Below are 22,212 nucleotides of genomic sequence, written 5' to 3' on the forward strand. Positions count from 1 at the left end.
ATGTTTCCATTTAAATTTTTATACATGATGTATAATAAATATGATTTTTCCATGTTCTGAGGGTAGAAGGGTGGTGAAATTTATTAATTCAACTAATATTTAATAAATATCACTTCTTTGAGGTATATTTTAATCTTTCATAAATACAGTTTATTTTATTTTATCATTCAAATAATGTAGTCTTTTTCATTAGAGTAAGAAAGTAAGGCGGATTGAGAACATACTGTTAATGAAGATAGGTAGAGAGGTGAAGAGAGTGGTTTTCTGGTACTAACTAGAAAGGAAAAAACTAATATTAGTTAACTAATATTAATAATTAACACCTGATGGAAATTTTCAAGGAGTTTTGATATGGGTCATTTTATTAGTCATATTAGTTAATGAAAGAGTCATATCAAGAATGTTTAGCTTCTTTGTTTTTTGACAGTTGCCTCTTCCCTCCTAAGAACACTCTTCTTTTGGACATTGTGTATGTTGGCATCCTAGGAAGTTTTACTCCATATCTGCTCTTTGGGAAATCAAATTCTGTCCTTATAGTGTTTCACATGGACCTCAGCTTTTTGAGACTCTTCAGGTAAAACCTTACCCAAAGGAACCAATTAATTGCTTCAAGTCATAATTTTAAACTTAGGTGTTTAGAAGACTCCATTTCAGTGAGTCTTTGCATTGGTATTTTTAATCCTCAAATCTTTCTGGCTCCAGCAACCACTTTAATAACTCTGTGGGTTAAGCAATTCTATTTTTAATACCTGTACTTTTATTCATTCTCAGAAACTAGGTTACGAGGGTTTTGTCATTGTTAATGAAATGGTATTGTACACTTTTTTTAGGAGTATGCTTGGGCTGAATGAAGCTAAACATAGTAGGAATTGTTGCTCTGCTTTAAACACTCAAAGGGTAGAATTTTGCATATTTTAGACTCAATCTGTTGCCAGTAAGATAGTATTACTTATCTCTGGGAACTTTGGCTCTTCTCTTGTGCTACTTAGAATTCACATGAATTATTAAAACTTTCTAGTAGGCATTTTATTGACAGCCTCTGTCTGACTTCTTTAAAAGTCATCTTTAGCATTTTCGAAAGTATCATTTGGGTCTTCTTGGGTCTGGAAATTTTGTTTTTGTAGTGACTGAAGTAGAGAGTCAACTTTTTTAGAAGTTAAGAGCAGTGCAGTACAGAAGAGGAGAATAATTAGACTAAATTTACATCATGCCTTACATTGTGAAAAATAGTCATAGCCTTATGTATTTACTTTTCTGAGGTTGTTGTTGGTGGTAGTTGTAGGAAGAGTGTAGGGTAAATTAAGGAAGCATTGAGGAGAATGTTATCTCCTAACCTGGGATTTCAGTTATTTCCCAAATTCAGGTAGCAAAGTGGTTATTAACAAAAAGTTTTCTTTCATAGGAGGCTGACGTACAGCATTGATTTATGTATCGCTCACCCTCAAATATTGACAGTGTGGATGTTATAAGTAATCTCCTGAGTTACTGTCTTTTCTGTCGTATTCCTCTCTGTTTTAAGTGTGGGCCATACCACAGACCCATAACAATGTTGATTTGATAATATTACTGTTATAACTGGTGATTTTTCTTTTTAAATCAGAGAAAAGCACACTGATTTTTTTCCTTTACTCTTATAGAGGTTTTATTTCTAATAATTATACTTTCCTGCTGAATGATTTCAAAATGTTTTGGTATGGTGTAACGTAGTATTTTGTGGTTAAGAATATAAGCTCTTAAACAAGACTGTCTCGGTTCAGTTTTCAGCTTTGCCACTTACTCGTTGTGTGACCCAGAGAAGTTATTTATTTTAAGTAACTCTTGCCTCAGTTTTATCTGTAAGACAGGGATTATAAAATTATCTACTTTATAGACATGTTTTGAGGATTAAGTCATTTTGTAAAGAAGAATGCCTGCAAATAGTACAGGCTGAAATAAATATTAGTTATTATTCACTCCCTAAAATAGTATTGTCAGTAAACACTAATAGAATTTAGAAGTGAAAAAAATAATATTTTAAAACTTTAGAAAAATTTTACTTAGAAAGTTATTTTTAGGCTGGAGTTTGCTCGCGCGCGCACACACACACACACACACACCCCTGCACACACCCACACACTCAGGCTGTTTTAAGACAGTATTTTTCATACTTTAATGTGCATGCAGATTACTCAGGGATCTTGGTACCATGTAGATTCTTACCAGTTTTGGAATAGGTCTCAGATGCTGCTGTTCTAACAAGCTCCACAGGTAATCTGGATGTAGCTAGTCTTTAGACCATACCTTTAGTATTAAAGTTACGGAATGTTCCTTTAGTGGTTCTCAATCCCTCTGTCAGTACATTGTAAACACTTAGGTGTTTTTTGTTTTTGTTTTTTTAAAAACCGACTTAGACTCTACCTCGGACCAGTTGAATCAGACTTGTAGCATTAGTGTTCTGGACATTGTCATCATCATTAGTATTTTTTTCTCTTTTGTGAAAAAATATTCTGGGTCATTCTTATGTGTGAGTAGCATTAAGAGCTACTACTTTAGTGATGTGAAGGAGAGTCTGGTAAGCTAAGTAGCTCCGTTTTCTGTCTTCATTTACTTTATCTTCTCTCATTTTAAGCACCTGTATGGATGACCAGCATAGCTGGTCAGAACTCTGTACCTGGGAGGCAGTTCATAATGTTGGCCTGAAGTTTTCTTCACACTAGACTGAACTAAAAAGTTTGGCTCCTTGAACCTTTCTTCATGGATTCTTTTTCCTGTCACTTTCATCATTTTTGTAATCTTCTTTGGATTCCCTCTAATTTCTCAGCAGCTTCCTGAAAGTATAGTAACTCAAACTCAGTATAAAATTGCTTTAACAAAACTGAATGATGACAGAGGCAGAAAAATTAAGTTCCTTCCACTTAAATTCTGTGACTTTTACTAAGGTGGAAAACATATATTTGTTTCAGACTTTTTATGGGCTTTTTCTTTATGTTTTTGAGCACTAAAATGTGTTTTCTAACATGATACTTGTTTCAGTACATTACTTTCTTAGGTTATGTTTCCTCTTTTTTCTTTCTCAGCTGTACTTCTTGCCTCCATTTCCCTTCTTGTGTATATTTTTGGGGAGAGACAGTAAATATTTTCTCATGAACTATCATGTTTTGGGAAAGTAGTTTCCCAAAGTGATCACTATCATGCTGAAATTTTATTATATCTAGCCATGATGTATCTGTTTGAATCTGGACAAGGCAATAATCTACACTAGATAATTTTGCCAAGAAAATTTAATACAATGGAGGAGTGGGTTATACAGGTGTTGGAGACTGAAAGGCAAAACGGGAACACTGGAGTAACACAGAGACAGTAATTGTGGAAAGCAGCCATCATCCACAGGGCTAGGGGAACAAAGAAGAGCATAGAGTAGAGTTGGGGCTCAAAACTTCTGGAGTGGTACTGCCTGGCTGTTGCTGGTACTTCTGAGAGTGCCAGAAGAAGCTTGTGACTGTCACCAACTGCTGCTTCTGGAGTGGAGGGCCTCTGCTGGGGCAATACTGACTGGAAAAAGCAAATTTCTCCTTTGAGTGTCCTTATTGACAGTATAAAGAAGCTAGATGGCAAAAGAGAAAAGTAGTCTCCAGAGTTCTATTTTCAGCCTTACTGAGCTGAGTATTATGGATGTGGAACTGAGAGACTGTAACTGAATAACCAGCACATATAACCTTCTCCTCTTCTGGTTACATGATGGCATAGGTTTTGGTCTCTTGGTCTCTTTCTCAGCCAGAGGGACCCCACATGCTTTTTGTGTCTAGGATTTAGAATGAAAGGAGTTATTATTATTTTTAAATTACTTATCTAGCTAATATGTTTTGGGGGCTTGAGATAACTCTGTCACAGCCCTTCTTGGGGTCTGAGATTTAATCATTAGATACTCATTTCTTTGGCTCTAAAGGGGTTTCTGTTTTTCAGGATCCCTTTTTCAGAATACAGAAATTGTTGTTAGAGTATGATAAACCAGAGGTCAAAAATTGGTTGCTTATTGGCCAAACAGTGGCCTGCAATGGGAAATCTTTGAACAGATCATCATACCTTCTCCCTCATTTTAATACTCTTCTTCCTGCAGAGCTTCTTCAATTTTACCTTGTATATGAATCATTTGGGGATCTTGTTAAAATGTGGCTTCTGATTCAATATGCCCCTGGATAGGGCCTAAGATTTTGCATTTCCAACAAGCTCACAGTGGAGGCTGCAGCTACTGGTCCCTAGACAAGACTTTTCTTCTCTCTTTGAGAACCACTGGTATGGCTTGGATCCACTGTTGGACCTGGTTTTGGGTGATTGAATGGTGAACAGATTATGTAGTAAGAATTTCTTTCAAGCCTACTTTCTATAAATATTTTGAGCAATTTTAGTAGAGGTATTTATAGTTGTTTCTTTCCAGTTGGGACCAGAAGGGCAATGCCTCCGAATAGGTTGACTTTTCTTCCATAATTTTGATGCTGCTCTTGATACAGAGGCATGCCTGTCACTTGCAGATTCCCTGGAACATCTGAGGCTTTTCAGTAATTGTGTACATGTTTAAGGGAAACTGACTAATGGGAGATAGGATAGGAAGAGAAAATTCATGCATCAAAAGCTCGTGTTCATTTAAAGCCATTACTTTTGATTAAATAGGGCTATCTATGGATTTCAGAAATTTGGTTTGAATTTCATACTAATTGCATTTCCCTACTTTTGGCACTTTGATATACTTGAACTTGTCATCAGAGCATAGTCTTTCTTTGAGCCAAATATATGGTAGTCTGTCTTAATTAAACTTTGAATACATCCCGTATTTATCAAGTTGTTACTTGCTCTTTACATTTGGATTTTACTTTACTAAGGCATACCTGATCACATGAATAAAAAGTTAATCTTTATTCAGTTGTCATCCTTCAGGATCCTCTCCCTGCCTTCCCCACCCCCGCTGCCCCCAATTCCTGGATCTTTCCTTTTGTCTTTACAGATCTAGATTTTCAAAGATCCTCGGTACTTTCTTTTTGTCTGTTAGTGCTTTATTGGAATTTATTCTTACATTTTTAATTCAGGCTATAGATAGTATGACTCAGGCCACAGAATTGTTAATAATTGGTCTCTTTATCAGTTAAGGTAAAAGAGTTAAAATGAAAGTTAAGGATTTAGGGGAACCCTACAGAAATGAAGGGTGAAAAAAATGCTCATTTTTAGGATCCTAAACAAAGCATTTTGACTGTCATATAGAGACCCTTGCGTGCACACAAACGTCCATATTTGAATATTTATAGAAGATAATCTGTCAAAATTACTGTTATTTTAATTTGCCAAGCTTGGCTGATTGCTGCAGTTGGATGTTAGTTGAATTCTAGATGAGGAACTGTAAATATGATCTGGTGTGGAACATGCTTTTTGTCCTTGAAGCTGTTTGACTATCCACCATCACCCCACCCCCCGTTTATTTAAAAAGTGGGGCCCTTTTGTTTTAGCTAAATTTTCATATTCTTTTTAGGAAAAAGAATTAAAGTAGGGTGATAATAAATATTACAACTTTTTTTTTAAGTTAATAAGCTATTTACATTTAGTGGTCAGGAATTTTTTAAATACTTTTAATTATTTGTCCAATCGTTGCTTCAAATGAGCTTTCCCTGCAGAGTTGAAACCTAGGGACATATATATCATTTGAGTGGCCTGGAGGTTTTGTGTGAGATAAGTTTCATATTAACAATAAATGTACTATGTATAATTGTATATAATTAATGCTTATCCCTTTCTTTTGTCTCATTTTAAACAGTTGACAATTTTAGTGACCCAGATTCAATCAATAAAATCTTCCATTGGAAATATCATGTGATTTCATCAGCTTCTTATGTTTTAGGGGAAGAAAGGTAAGCCATTTTTTACAGTTCATATTGAGATTACATTTTAATAAATCAAAATTTTCTCTTTTTAAAAGTTAGGAAAAACTCTTTTCTCTTTAGTAGTGTTTCCTTACCCAGAAAACACTATTATTTATTTACATCATATCACTATTCCTTAAAAGATTCCACTGAGTCTACATTGTCTCAGCTCTAGAGGTTGGATATGATGACTTTGTAAAAATCATTTGACATTTTTTTTGGAGCAGGACTCCCTTCTGTGTTCTGTCTACTAGGCTATCTTGTCTCTTTAACATAGCCATTCTCACCTGAATAGTTTATTTTTATATATAACCACCTGACATAATTAGAGTGCCTTAATTTTTTGCTTTTGATGTTTTCATTTCTTTATCCCTTGTAAACTGACATAATTGGGTCCATTTTTTTAGTTATTACGTTTAGCTAGAAAGTATGTCAAGTACTAAGTTTTAGTTTTACTTAGACATTGACTTTATTTTGGGGTTTCAGGAATGTGGGGTCTCAGGGAATATATTTTATTTTTTAGCAAATTATTAGTGAAAATTTTATAGCATTCTCTCCTATCTTTTGCAAGCATCCATCATCATTCTGATTTGACAACCCTCTTGAGGATAGATTTTCTTTTTTGTAGGAGTGTTTATATAATCTTTCACTTCTTACTATGGTCACGTTTCCTAATTCTTTTTGTGACCACCCCCAAATCATTTTCCATATATCTCATCCTAATTTCTCATTATCCTCCTGGGAAAATTATTTGTCCAACTCTGTAGCTATCTTTTGGCTGCTTAAGATTATTATTAATTATTGATAATTCCATAAGATGTTATACTTGCTCCTGATTTTGTAGTGATTAACCATCTGTTCACTGTTTAAAAGACTCAGAAATGTCTGTTGTACCTAATGTATCACAGATGTGGAAATAATAAAATAAATTTACATTTATGTAAAGTGAAGATACTGTTAATATGTTCCCTTGGGTTTAACTATCCTGATATTCTTGCTATGTTTTGAGGCTTATTTTAAACAAACTTTCAAATGCTTAAGGTGAATTAGACATGTTTATCTTATTTAACCAGCATGCTTTTGGTTAAATATGTTAAAACTCAGTTGAATAAAATTTAAGTCAGTAATATAAAAAGTAATGAGCTGTTTTACAGTGTGATTTGGAAAAAAATAGCTATATTTCTTGCTATAAGAACTGTACTGATAGCACTGTACAGTTCACTGAGATTTTCTAAGTAAAGTAATTTTGATAAAGGTAATTTTCAAGGCAATAGAAAATGTTGGGAATTGGTAACCATATGTCAAATTTCAGATAGAAATTTTAGCTTTCTGCTGATGTTTTTTTCCTTCCAGAAGAAGAATCTTAAAACTTAAATTTGTTTAGAAGACATTATAATGCTGTTTTAGGAATTAAGAAACAGGCTATATTTTTCTATAATTGAGCAATAAGAATAACCAGTGAAGTGTAGTACTTATTAATATATATATTTTTAAAGCCCTTATGGAAATTTAATATTCAGGTGTTTATTTAGGAAATAATTTATAGTAATGACATGTGATTTAAATGATAACCTACAATAATTGTCTACATGTTTTCATTGTTTCAGAAAGGATGAAGTGTAATGTTTAATAATTTGTATTTTGGTATTAATTTTAGGATAAACACTATGATTAATCATATTTTAGGTAATTTTTGTGCCACTGAGAGAAACTCAGATCTCCTTTTTTTCTCTCCTTAATATCATAATGGTGTTATACATCACTCTATCAGTTAGTTAAAAGGTAAAAACTGAAAATAAATATATATGTGTATATATATATATATATATATATATATATATATATATATATACACACGCACACACACTTTTTTAAAGCTGAAAGTGAATATATATATAATATATACACACATACACACACACTTTTCTTGGTTTCTGGTCTGGCATGTAAGGAGCTTAGAAGTCATCACTCTGTTGTAATAAGTAAAAAATTGAACAAACTGTAAAATCAGCAACTCTTCTTAGATCTGTCAGAGAAGTGAGGTCACAGGGCAAACTATTGCCCCCAAATTGGAGAGATAGACAGGCAAATACAGAGAACGATAACTTACCCTAGCAGAAACCACTAAGGGAACCACTGCTGGGTAGGAAAATCTAAAATGTAATTGAATCCCTGGAAACTCCACGTGGACAAGTCTGAGGTAAAAACTCTAGGGAGACCCAATGATAGGGAACCCTCACACTTTGATGATTTTTCCAGGAACACTACGAGGTCCTCACAGTGAATATCAGAGAGAAATCCCCTGGTACTTCCTGGGAGAGGGAAAAGTAACCATTTTGAAATATGCCAAGGTATTCTGCTTTTCTTAACAAGATCTGCTATCAAGGAAAAGTATTTTACCAGGGCCTATGTAATCTGTTTGGATGTTATCAGAGGCTTACTGACCTAGAGGGAGGGAAATACCCAACTCTAGGCTGCTCTAGCCTTCCACATGAGGGAAGAGAAATACTCAATTCCAGCCCCCTATTACTATCCTATTCCACCTAGGAAGGGAACACAGGACTGAAAAGAACTTGTGAAGTTCACAGCTTGGGGGAGAGGTGGGGCACAGGCTCACTGAAAGACTCAGACCTATCCACAGCACTATTGAATGCTCCCACTCTCCCGACACCCCGTCACATTAGTACATTACTTTTTGCTGCAGTTCCTTTTACCCAGTGCATCATGTCTGGCTTCCAGCAAAAAACAAAAATAAAAAAAAATAAAAAAAAAAACCAAAAAAAACTACAAGGCATACTAAAAAGCAAAGAACACAATTTAAAGAGACAGAGCAAGCATCAGAATCAGACTCAGGTATGGCAGGGATATTAGGATTATCAGACCAGGAATTTAGAACATCTATGGTTAACATGCTAAGGGTACTAATGGGAAAAGTAGACAACATGCAGGAACAGATGAGTAATGTCAGTGGAGAAAAAAATCTAAGAAAAAAAAGAAGTGCTTGAGATAAAAACCACTATAACAAATGAAGAATGACTTTGATGAGCTCGTTATTAGACTGGACGCAACTGAGGAAGAATATCTCTGAGCTTAAGGATATGTCAGTAAACATTTCTGAAACTGCAAAGCAAAGAGAAAAAAGACTAGAAAAAAAAAAAGGAAAAAATATCCAAGGACTGTGGGACAACTGTAAGAGGTGCAACACATGCATAATGAGAATACCAGGAGAAAAAGAAACAGAATAATAATGATAGAGAACGTCCCCAAATCGGTATCCAAACCACAGATACGGGAAGTTCAGAGAACACCAGGCAAGATAAGTGCCCAGAAAGATTTACCTAGGCATATCTTCTTCAAACTGCAGAAAATCAAGGATAAGGAAAATAATTTTGAAAGAAGTTGGAGGGAGAAAGAAACACTTCATGTATAGAGGGCTTTTCTTCAGAAACTGCAAGCAAAAAGAGAGTTGGGTGAAATATTCGAAGTATTGAGAGGAATAACCAACAATCTAGAATTCTGTATCATGTGAAATTATCCTTCAAAAGTGAAGGAGAACAGAGACTTTTTCAGACAAACAAAAATTGAGAGAATTTGTTGCTAGTGGGCCTACCTTGTAAGATATGTTAAAAGAAGTTCTTCAGAGAAGACAAATTATGTAGGCCAGAAACTTGTATCCACATTAAAAAAGAACATTAGAGAAAGAATGAAGGCAAAATAAAACCTTTTATTTTTCTTATTCTTAATAGATCTAACAGATAACATAATTTGTTTAAAATAATAATAGCAACATGTATTACATATTATAGCTTGTATGTAAGTGAAATGAATCATGACAATGATACAAGGGTTATGAGGGAGGAATTAGGAATATCCTTTTATAAGGTACTTAACACTATCCATGAAGTGGTATAGTGTTATTTGAAAGTGGACTTGGATTATTTGGAAATGTATAATGCAAACTCTAAGGCAACCATTAAAAAAAGTTAAAAAGAAGTATAATTGACATACTCAGAAAAGAGAGAAAATGGAATCATATAAAATGCTCAATTAAAACCACAAAAGACAGAAAAGAATGGAAGACAAAAATAGGAACAAAGACAATGAATAGAAAGCAGTAACAAATATGGTAGACATTAACATGAGTGTATCAGTAATTACTTTAAATATCAGTGGTTTAAATACATTGAAAGGCAGAGACTGTCAGAGTAGATCAAAAGTCAAGACCGAACTCTATGTTGTCTACAGAAACTCTTTTTATATATGAAGATACATATAGATGAAAAATAAAGGGATGGAGAAAGATATACCATGCTGACACTAATCAAAAGAAAGCTGAAGTTGCTTTATTAGTTGCAAACAGAGCAGACTACAGAGCAGGGAAGATTTTTGAGGATAAAGAGGAACGTTACATAATGATAAAGGGGTCAGTTCTTCAAGAAGATGTAACAATCCATAATGTGTATGCACCTAACAGCAGGTCGTCAAAATATGAGATGCAAAAACTGACAGAACTGCAAAAAAGAAATAGATCAGTCCATTAGTATACTAGGGGATACCTCAACATTCTTCTGTCAGAAATGGTCATATGTAGCATGCAGAAAATCAGTAAGGACATATTTGAACTGAATAGTACCATCAATCAACAACTGGATTCGATTGATATCTATCATCCAGCAACAGCAGGGAATACACATTCTTCTCAAGAAGGAAAAAGGAATTACTGAGAAAATTCAGCATTCTTTTTAGACTTTAATATTTTTTAGTAGAACTGACATCATGAATACGTGATCAGAAAGAAGGTGAGGAACTCATTTTAAAAAATTCAACAAACTGTCACCTGCCTCCCATCTACTTACAGATTTTTGAGAAAGAATTTTAAATCTTTGATCTTTTGTAATACTTAAACGTTTTTCTTGCCTCAAGTTTTGTACAATGAATGAGAGTTACAGGGGTTACCTTTACAAATGAACCCTACCTGGTGCTCTTTCATTTGTCAGATGTTAGGAATACCTCATACAACTCTTTGGTTCCACGTAGCAAAATTTGAAAACTGTGAAATATGAATCCCTCATGACCTGGTCAGTATTTGCTAATGATTGCCCTTTTCTCCTGAATAGTAGAACTCTAGGTGTCCAGATTCTTTTGAGTGATCTAGAGGAAGAGGGAAAGCAGATGAGAAAGGACAAGGGAGAATTTGTAAAGGAAGAGAATTTCCTAACTGTATTTAGAAGGCTTTGTAGGTTCCTGGAGGATACTTTGTATGATAAATTGCTGAACTGCCTAAAGGAGAGATGAAAATGACATAGGTTTGATATTTGTTTGAAATGGTGGTATTTGTTTCCCATTTCAAGACCTCCCTTTCTTACCGCTCTTCCTGTCATTTAGAACTAGGCTAGTGGGGAGCAGGGCCATAGGCTTAAATTTTCGTGAAATATAGGTGCATTGGGTAGAATGAGGAGAAGTATTTCAGCTTCTTTCTCTAAACTTTAAGTCTCATTCTTTTTTGCTCAAAGTGGTATTTCAAGAACTGGTACCTGGTTCAAAGTGGGGCTGATTCTTTGCAAAGCTAGTCTAATTCACAGTGTCTTCCTACTGGATTATTGGATTAATGTTGGGTAGACATCTATTTGCATGTTGAATGCTGTTAGTGATTTATACATTGTTATCATTTGCCTGCCTGGTAGACTCATAATAGTGACACTGTAAGAATTAATAACATAGATATGATTCTCTCGAGGAATTAAGAAATCTTGTTAAAATGGATTTAGTGAAATTGTTTCATTCTTTGTACAATTAAAAAAAAAACCTGAACACAAAAATAAAACATCAAATGAACTTTCTTCCTTAGATCACGAGTAATGGTTTGAGGACAAAAATCTATCAATGTGTAATCCCAAGGTTTCTGTCTCATTTTAGCTGCTCTGCTGACTAGCTGTACAAACCTTGATCAAGTCATTTCTTACCTCAGTTTCTTTGCCTTCAAAATGGAGATAGTGCCTGGTTTACAAGGCATTGTTAAGAGTTAATTGAGGAAATGTGTACAAAGAGCCTGGGTCATATTTGGCATGCTCCAGTGTTACTTCTCTTCCTTCCAGCATTAGTAGTGATATTTGGATTTCAGGCTTTGAATTCACTAGTTACTCGTTGTGAAATCATTATGAGATCAAGTTATTTTGTTTTTCTGAACCTCATTTTCCTTTGATGTAAAATCATTAATACTCACATTATACAGTTGTGGTTCTAATTCAGTTCCTAGGAAGTTTTTGTTGAATCTAAATCTGAATGTTAAACTGCTAAAAACTTATGTAAATATGTGAGTTTTACTGGATCTTTTGGACATTAAACCCATACTGTTTTTTAAGGAATATTTAGTAGGAGGAATACAATAAGGAAAAGTAAGTCTCTAGTTTTTTTTTTTTTTTTTAATGAGAGGACTCTACAATGGCTTAATTTTTGCTTAATATAATTCATAGGAAAAGTAGGGAAATTATGGATCAAAGGATTTATTTTCACTTGAAATAGCTACTTCTAGAAGAAATATGCACAGGGCACTCAGGAAGTGCAAACACTTGAGTATACCTCTTTCTTTGCTTTTATTCTTTTTATCTTAGGTGACTTCATTTTTTAGTGAGACTTCAGTATACAATAATGGTTTTGTGGGGAAATCTTGGAAATTATTCAGTACTGAAAATACTCTGGTTTGATAATTACCAGGGAAAAAACTAATAAACCAGTATTTAAATTTAATATTAAACTTTAGTTTGCTAAATTAAGTCAAGACTCATAAGTGAATCCTGTAACATGTGTAATATGTAAATCATGTTAAATGAGTTATGAATTAGATCAGTATTATTGTTGAGCTTAGCTATATGTTAAATCAATATAATTTCTTTGACATAATCACAGAGTAGAAATTGATGTATGTGTAGTACTTGGTATATTAAATGGAAGAGTTGCAGAGTGATAACCTGGGAAGTTTGTATTTTTAACAATGTCATAATTCCAGTTGGATTTATTTGAATATGAATCACATAAATAATCAGCAGCAAGAGAGGATTGCCTTTGTATTTTGTAGCACATAAGTCAACTTTTGTGTACAATCAGATGAATGTAAATTTTAACTTATTTTCTTACACATTTTCCAAAGTTTAGGAAATAATTTGGTGTACAGAGTGTTAATCATTTTTAAGAATTCCCAGTCTGTCATTTTAATTGACAATATGTAGCTCCTTAATAGATGCTTGTTAACCACCCTGAAAATGTACAAAGTAGAAAATAGTCTTTGCATGTATAATCTTTACCTGCAAGGAAAAGAATAGAAGAAAATATAATAAAAACTGAATTACAAAAACATTGAGTGCAGATAAGCTTCTGCTGAGGAAAATGGAGATGAATTTATGTGTGAATGCTAAGGACATGTGGATATGTTGATTATGGCCATGTTTAGTATTTTTGTGGTAAGGCAAAGGATTTGCAGAATTAGAATAAATGCGTTATAAGTATAGCTGATATCAAAGTAACTTCATTTTCTTCAAGTTTTTTTCTTTGTTTTCTGTTTTCAGTTTTGTGTTTGTTTTCTATAGAAACCATATACTTTGGGTAATTATTTTTAACTACTTTTTTCTTAGTAATTTAAGGATAATGAGAATTCTGTAATTAAACATTTAGAAAGTATTATTTGGGCAAGTCATTCATAAAGAATGAAAAATGGTGAAAACACTAATTTGGAAAGATACATGTACCCCAAAGTTCATAGCAGCATTATTTACAATTGTCAAGATATGGAAGCAACCTAAGTGTCCATCAACAGAAGAATGGATAAAGGTGTGGTGTTGGTGTGTGTATATATGTGTGCACATACACACACATACACACACAATGGAATATTATGCAGCCATAGAAAAGAATGAAATTTTGCCATTTTCAACAACATAGATAGAGTTGGAGGGTATTATGCTAAATTAAGTAAGTTAGACAAAGAAAGTCAAATGCTGTATGATATCACTTACATGTGGAATCTAAAAAATAAAACAAACTAGTGATATAACAAAAAGGATAGACTTACAGATTATAGAGAACAAACTAGTGGTTACCAGTGGGAAGGGAAGGGTGGATGGGCAAGATAGGAGTAGGGGATTAAGAGAGATAAACTACTATGTATAAAAAATAAGCTGCAAGGATGTATTGTACAGCACAGGGAATATAGCCAATATTTTATAATAACTATAAGTGGAGTATAACTTTAAAAATTGTGAATCACTGTGTTGTACACCTGAAACTTGTATAATATTGTACAACTGTATCTCAGTAAAAAAAAAATTCAAAGTATAAAAAGCGAAAAAAGATGTATGTCAGATAATGTTTTGCCTATATTTTCTTCTATGAGGTTTATTGTATCTTGTCTTATGTTTAAGTCTTTGATCCATTTTGAGTTTATTTTTGTGTATGGTGTAAGGGAGTGTTCTAGCTTCATTAATTTACTTGCTGCTGTCGAGTTTTCCCAACACCATTTGCTAAAGAGTCTGTCTTTATTCATTGTAAATTCTTGCCTCCTTTGTTGAAGATTAGTTGACCAAAAGTTTGTGGGTTCATTTCTGGGCTCTCTATTCTGTTCCATTGGTCCATATGTCTGTTTTTGTACCAATACCATGCTGTCTTGATGACTGTAGCTCTGCAGTATTGTCTGAAGTCTGGGAGAGTTATTCCTCCAGCCTCTTTCTTTTTCTTCAGTAATGCTTTGGCAATTCTAGGTCTTTTGTGGTTCCATATAAATTTTATTAAAAAAACAAAACCAAAAAAAAAAAAAAAACAAAAAACCCCAGAGAAAAAGACCTCCCCCTTCTCCATGACCCCTGTAACCATTATTCTCTCTCTGAATTTGAGTTCTGGGTTCCTAATGTGAGTTGAATCATATATTTGTCCTTTTTTGATTGACTTCTTTCACTTAGCATAATGTATTCAAAGTTTATCTGTGTTGTACCAGGTATTGGATTTTCATTCTCTTCAAGACTGATATTCTGTTTTATGATTATACCACATTTTGTTATCCATTTATCCACCAGTGGACTTTTGGGTTGTTTCTACCTACCTTTTGGCATTTGTGAATAATGCTGCTATGGACATTGGTGTGCAAGTATCTGTTCAAGTATGGTAATATATTTTTATATATTTTAACATTTAAAGGTATTTGAGGCAAATTCTATTTAAATGGACTAGATAAATATCTGTTTTCACTGATGTCAGTGAATATATTTTGAATACTTGTGTACTCTAAGGAATATAAAGAGAATACTTATTGAGTACTTAATGTGTATTGGGGATATAAAGAGTAATAAAACCATGATACTACTTTTGAAGAACTTACTAATAATACTTATCTAATAAGTATAGTAGGGTGTCTTTATAAAAGCACAATAACCTGGTAGCATATACTTTTTGAGGCTGAAGAGATATTCACAAATTGATCCAAATCAATATCCTCTTGTGCTAAGATTTTTGCACGTCATCCTAATCAGTTAGGAGGCAAAATACATGGCCATAGTCAACATGCATATTCCATTCAAGCATATATATTTAACATACACATTTAACATTCAGGCATAAATTTTGGAGTGATCACACTAAAGTGGAAGTTGAGTCATGATACTCCCCTAAATAGTCTTCTCCAATAACAACATCCTTAGAGTGACTTACATTCTTTTTTCCAGACTCTTACCTTAACTTTGACTTCATCTCCTAGCTCAACCTCCATCTTGAGTTGGATAATTTTTTGTTGTGAAAAATAGATTTCTTATGCATGTAAATTGGCTTAAGTGTAAATGAGTAAAAGGCAGAAGGATGAACTCCATATAGGTCTCAAGGTTCTTTCCAAGTTTATGATTTTAAGTTAATCCCTGTAGTACCTGGATTTTCCAAATAAAATAAACAGAGTAAGCATGTCTAGAGGTTTCTCAACAGACCTATTTCATAATAATTTAAAAGGTCAAAATTTGATGAGAATAAAAATATTTTGGTATATTTTGGTGTTTCAGTGGCCTATTTTCCTCTCTCAGAGTATTTTTTCTGGAAAACCAAAAAAAAAAAGTCTTTTATGAACTCACTCATAATTCTGCAGTTTAATTGGATTTTTAGGATTTTTTCTGTTTGCAGCTGGACCTTTTGGATACTACTTTCCTTTTTCGCTGAAATGTTAGAAAGACCAAAGGAAGACATATAGCCAGCTGTTAGATTCATATTTCCTTTGGATAATGTTTTGAAGCTCAAAAGGAACTTTGAAAATTTTAAACACAGCTGAGCAGTTTCCAAAAGTTAGCACTGTAATACTATTTTTTTCTCCATATTTATTTTTCTGGGCTCCCGGTAGTAAGCCTGAATTCTGAGTGGTGAAGACATTTATAAGCTCATTACTCTGTAGGGTGAAAAAAATGAGAGAACTAATTTCAAAGTTAAAACTTAGAAAAAAGATAATAATTGTAGAAGTGAAGAAGCGTGAGAGAACAAGGATGGTCAACCATTTATTCAACAGATGGATGAAATTCTACTATGTACCAGACACTACTGAACACTGCAAATAAAACAATGAATAAAATATGATCAGTACGTACACTCATTGAACTTAGATTGCCTAGAAGAGTGAATGGAACATAATAGGCACTTAAAATGTTTGAGTAAATGAAAATCTGTATTGTGGAGAAGAATTTGGGGTCAGGAGCATTTTAGTGAAAAACTGTGGAGGGTCTCATTCATTGTATTTGAGATATTCTTTAAAAAAAAAAAAGGAAATCAAATACCTATTAATGGGGAAATGATTAAGTTATGTTAATACATAGAATATAATATACACTGGAGCCCTTAAAAATAATGACATACATAGATATATGTTGGCTAACATAAAAGGTATTCTTTACCTAAAGTGAAATTAAAGTAGGCTGTAGAACAGGATCTATAGAATGATTCCTTTAGTGTAAAATTATTTTCATTTATGTAAAATGTCTCAAGAGATGGTGGAGAAATTATTTCTGGGAGTTAAGTTTCCTGTGATCTTTCTTTTATCCTTTTTGCATTTCTGTGATTATTTCTTTTGTCTTGCAGTGGCCATGTATCACTATTTAAAAACAAGCTAATTTTAAATGTTTTTGGATGAATTTATTTTTTAAGTTAATATCTATATTAGTAAACAGGTACTGGTTGATATCCATTGTCCCATAAATGTAAAATGTATCTACATTAAGGAATTCTGCACTTTCTTTCTAGAAAAATATAATTAACCTTTAACATTTAACATGTACTTTTAACATGGAAACAACCTAAAAGTCCATTGACAAAGGAATAGGTAAAGAAGTTGTGGGATATTTATATGATGAAATACTACTCAGCCATAAAAAGAATAAAATAATGCCATTTGTTGCAACATGGATCAGTCTGGAGATCATCATTCTAAGTAAGCAGAAAGAGAAAGAAAAATACCATATGATATCACTCATATGAGGAATCTTAAAAAAAAAAAAAGACACAAATGAACTTATTTATGAAACAAAAACAGACTCACAGACATAGAAAACAAACTTATGGTTACCAGCAGGAAAGGGGATGGGGAGGGATAAATTGGGAGTTTGAGATTTGCAGATACATGCTATTATACATAAAATAGATAAACAACAAGTTTCTACAGTATAGCACAGGGAACTATATTCAATATCTTACAGTAACGTATAATGAAAAAGAATATGAAAAGGAATATATGTATGTATAGGTATGACTGAAACATTATGCTGTATACCAGAAATTGGCACATTATAAGCTGACTGTACTTCAATAAAAAAAATTTACTTTTAACACTCAGAAGAAATAGTTTTGAAATGAGCAATAATTTTTTAATATATGTAATGGTAGTAAAATATTTAATAGTAATTTTAATTTTGTTTTGTAGATACTTCGAGGAATGTTTACATAATTAGATGGAGAACTGAGAAAATTCCTAGATTTATGTGTATTTGAAATATTAATTTGGATGTAGTTATTAGTAGATATTATTTTGACCTGCATTTTATATCTGAAGATTTGTTTTTGCCCTCTCTTTGCTTACTATGACTTATGATTTTTTTAATTAGAGGAGAGAATACACGTATTTTAGGAGTCCTGGTTATATCTAGTCAATATTTTTAGGTTTTCAAAGTATAATAGTGCAGGTCATATTATTACTTCATGACTGACTTCTTAATTTCTTATAATAACTTGTATTTTTATCAGGAGAAATTAATGGACTCATGAAAAATGTTCCCTTCTGTTTATAGATTGTTTATAACAAACTCATTTTATTAGAAATACTGTATCTATGTTTTGTTTTGTTTTGTTTTGTTTTTTAGATTCCACATATGAGTGATATCATATGGTGTTTTTCTTTCTCTTTCTGGCTTACTTCGCTTAGAATGACATTCTCCAGGAACATCCATGTTGCTGCAAATGGTGTTATGTTGTCATTTTTATGGCTGACTAATATTCCATTGTATAAATATACCACATTTTCTTTATCCAGTCATCTGTCGATGGACATTTAGGCTGTTTCCATGTCTTGGCTATTGTAAATAGTGCTGCTGTGAACATTGGGGTGCAGGTGTCTTTTTGAAGTAGGGTTCCTTCTGGATATATGCCCAGGAGTGGGATTCCTGGGTCATATGGTAAGTCTATTCCTAGTCTTTTGAGGAATCTCCATACTGTTTTCCACACTAGCTGCACCAAACTGCATTCCCACTAGCAGCGTAGGAGGGTTCCCTTTTCTCCACAGCCTCTCCAGCATTTGTCATTTGTGGACTTTTGAATGATGGCCATTCTGGCTGGTGTGAGGTGATACCTCATCATAGTTTTGATTTGCATTTCTCTGATAATGAGTGATATTGAGCATTTTTTCATGTGCCTATTGATCATTTGTGTTTCTTCCTTGGAGAATAGCTTGTTTAGGTCTTTGGCCCATTTTTGGATTGGGTTATTTGTTTTTTTTTTATTAAGTCGTATGAGCTGCTTATATATTCTGGAGATCAAGCCTTTGTTGGTTTCATCGTTTAATATAAAACAGAAACAGACTCATAGACATAGAATACAAACTTGTGGTTGCCAAGGAGGTGGGGGGTGGGAAGGGACAGACCGGGATTTCAAAATGTAGAATAGATAAACAAGATTATACTGTATAGCACAGGGGAAATATATACAAGATCTTGCGGTAGCTCACAGTGGAAAAAAAATGTGACAATGAATATATGTGTGTTCATGTATAACTGAAAAATTGTGCTCTACACTGGAATTTGACACAACATTGTAAAATGATTATAACTCAATAAAAATGATAAAAAATAGATAAACAAGGTCCTACTGTATAGCACAGGGAACTATATTCAATGTCTTGTAATAACCTATAATGGAAAAGAATCTGAAAATGAATATATATATGTATATGTATAATTGAATCACTTTGCTGTACACCTGAATTTAGCACAACATTGTACATCAACTATATATCAATTTAAAAATCTAAAAAATAAATTTAAAAAAATCTAAAATTCATCATACCATAAAAAAAAGCAAGGCTAAAATGGGGAAGGGGGGAATGGAGTAGTGAATTTCAGAACTGCAATATCAAAGCTATTTTCACTGCATGAAATTTCAATAAAGATATTTTTATTCACCTAAAAAAAAAGATTCAGCTGAAATACAACTTTTCCAATTCTGAAAAAAAAAAAAAAAAGAAAAAGAAATACTGTATCAACTTTACTTTTTTTTATTCTTTGGAAGATCATGTTGACTCTAGTTATTGGAGTTCCAAATGATATGGGATTGAATTTGAAAACTTGTCTCAGGGTCTGTTTATCTTTTTAAATGATATTGTTAAATAATTGTTCAAATGATTCAGGTTAACATTATTTAGATATAAATGAAAGTATTATTACTCTTCAAAATAAGACTTCTCTCAGGCCACAAAGTCCCTTGGACTGTGATATACTACAATTTTTTTCTAGATGTTTAGCTATAAATGCCATAATTTTATAAAATCTTCACAAATTGAGCATACAAAGCAAAGATATCAAACTATAAACTTTAGAAGCTGGTTTTTGATTTTCTCTCTCTTTTTAGAACTTTTTATCTCTGAAAAATAAGATGCCTATTCCAGTTCAGTGAATATGGTAGTATCAAATCCAGGTAGAATGGTACATCTCATCTTTTCATTTAAGGTGAGCTAGTTTACAGAATGGAGAATAAATCATTTTGTTGTATATTGACTGTATTGTAGTTTAAAAATGTGAGTCTTTTTAGCAGTAAGTCATTCTATCAGAAATAAATGTTTAAAAATAATTTATAAGAAAGGAATTATAGAAAAACAAACAAATGCCTTAATACCATGTACACAAATGATAGCGTTTATAATTGGTGTTTTGTTATACAGAGACACGTATATAAACACTGTGTACATCAGTCTAAATGAAATTAATGATTTCTTGTAATACTTATACTTTCCTTTATCATATTCATTTATTATTCAATAATATTTATTAAGTATTTGCTATATTATAGTTGCTGTTCTAGACTGAGTGATACCAGTCAACAAAACAGAAATTATTGATCTCATGGAGCTTATATACTTGTGGGGATACAGAAACTAAAAAATAAATATGTCAGATGGTGATGAGTGTTCTAGAGAAAAATGAGTACATCAGGAAATGTAATAGGGAATGTTAAGAGTGGGGAGTGTACCATTTTTATACAGAATAGTCAGGGCAGGTTTCACTGACAAGGTGACACTGAATTTGTTGAGTGAAGAACTATGGTGAATATTTGGGCAAGTGTGTTTCAGACAACAAGTTCAAAAGCCCTGTGTTGGGTGTAGGCTCAGCATATTTACCTAAGAAATTAGTTGTGTAATTATTTCTTTCATTTTTGCTTGTCCGGTGGATTCTAAGATCCATAAATCAGTGGGGATTATCTCTATCTTGTACATCATTGTATCCTTGATACTCAATATAGTGTCAAACACATGGTAGGAGTGGGGTCAGTGGATAAACATGGATGAATTCATGAATGATGGGAATTTTGGAGGAATCCTTAATTTTATTTTTTAACGTTCATATGACTAAGCTGTTTCGAGCTGCAAATATCTTTATAGGTGGAAAACAAGAGATTTTTGGGTAGAATGATTCTTCCAGAGGTCATTTAATTATAGTAGCACTCTTGGGATGGCAAAGATTTTTACCTCTTATTCTAGCTATTGATAAGTGCTCTTTTTGTTTAGATGTATGGTCTGGACATGGGAAGATACTTGCTGTGGAAGACCTCCTTGCAGTGGAATCTGAAATCAAATAGCTGGGTTGAAATTCCTGTTTGACACTTGTTAGCTGTGTGACACTCAACCTTTATTTCACTTTTAACTGCCCTGGTCTTCTTATCTGTAAGATACTGATATTCCAATTCCAGTGTTCTTTACACCATAAACATTTTTTCTTGCATAATGGAATGTTCTCATCAATCTTCTAATACACACTATTGTAGACTATTCTTTTTGTTTTGTTTTAAAGGGAGTTATGTTTAGGAAAATAGAACTTTGGAATCAGATATACTTGTGTTCTATAAAAGCTTACTTTTTAAAGTTATTTGTTAACATGTGTCATAGTTTTATCTAACTAATGAGGCAACAATCAGGAAAACTAAAGAACCTCTTCTAAGAGTATTTGAGTATCAGGAGTTCATGTATTCATTTCGGAACGAGATGCCAAGTTAAAATTGCTAAGCTGCACAGAAGTCTGGTTAACTTTCTAAAGGACAAGGGAGCCATATCATCTTTGGGGTTAGTTTTCAGAAAACTTGGACTGTAAAACAGTGTGTTCAATTTAGATATCATCATGGTCTTTATCATCATCTTCATATCATCAAATGGAGTGCATCATCATCTCCAGCGCCAAATCTGTCTGTTTCATTGATTTTAATAGTGTGGTTTTCAAGCTTGCCATACTCCTTCGGATTTTTAGCTTCACCTGCATTGTATTTTAAAATTACATGAGCTTTGCTATCCTGATAGTCTGGCAGACCAACTAATAAAATTTCTGAGGTATTTATTTAAACCATTCTTCTCAGTTTTCCTTTGATATGGCATAGCCTCTTTACATGTCAAAACACATTGCTTCTAATCATTCATTTCCCAACATGTTGATTACCTGAGCATACTCTTATTCATCGTTTTTACACACCAAACTTTTTTGGATGCATTTTCTTTCTTCCTCTTGCACCTGTTTTTACTTCCTTTACCTTTATTCTTGGCATGGCAGTGTCTCTCAATGTCTCAGAT

General features: G+C 33.1%; 1 protein-coding gene across 3 annotated transcripts in view; it reads left to right on the forward strand.

Annotated features, from left to right (window-relative positions):
* Positions 1–22,212, forward strand: part of FUT8 (fucosyltransferase 8) — a 255,665-nt gene that overhangs the window by 79,689 nt on the left and 153,764 nt on the right. For 2 of the 3 annotated variants that reach the window (XM_032482205.1, XM_032482204.1), the window contains exon 3: positions 5,780–5,873. The exons of the other annotated variant lie outside the window; for it this stretch is intronic. The gene's annotated coding sequence lies outside the window, so the exon portion shown is untranslated. The remainder of the gene's footprint in view (positions 1–5,779; positions 5,874–22,212) is intronic. 3 annotated transcript variants of the gene reach the window in all.

This window comes from Camelus ferus, chromosome 6 (genome assembly GCF_009834535.1).
Source record: "Camelus ferus isolate YT-003-E chromosome 6, BCGSAC_Cfer_1.0, whole genome shotgun sequence".
Lineage (NCBI taxonomy): Eukaryota > Metazoa > Chordata > Mammalia > Artiodactyla > Camelidae > Camelus > Camelus ferus.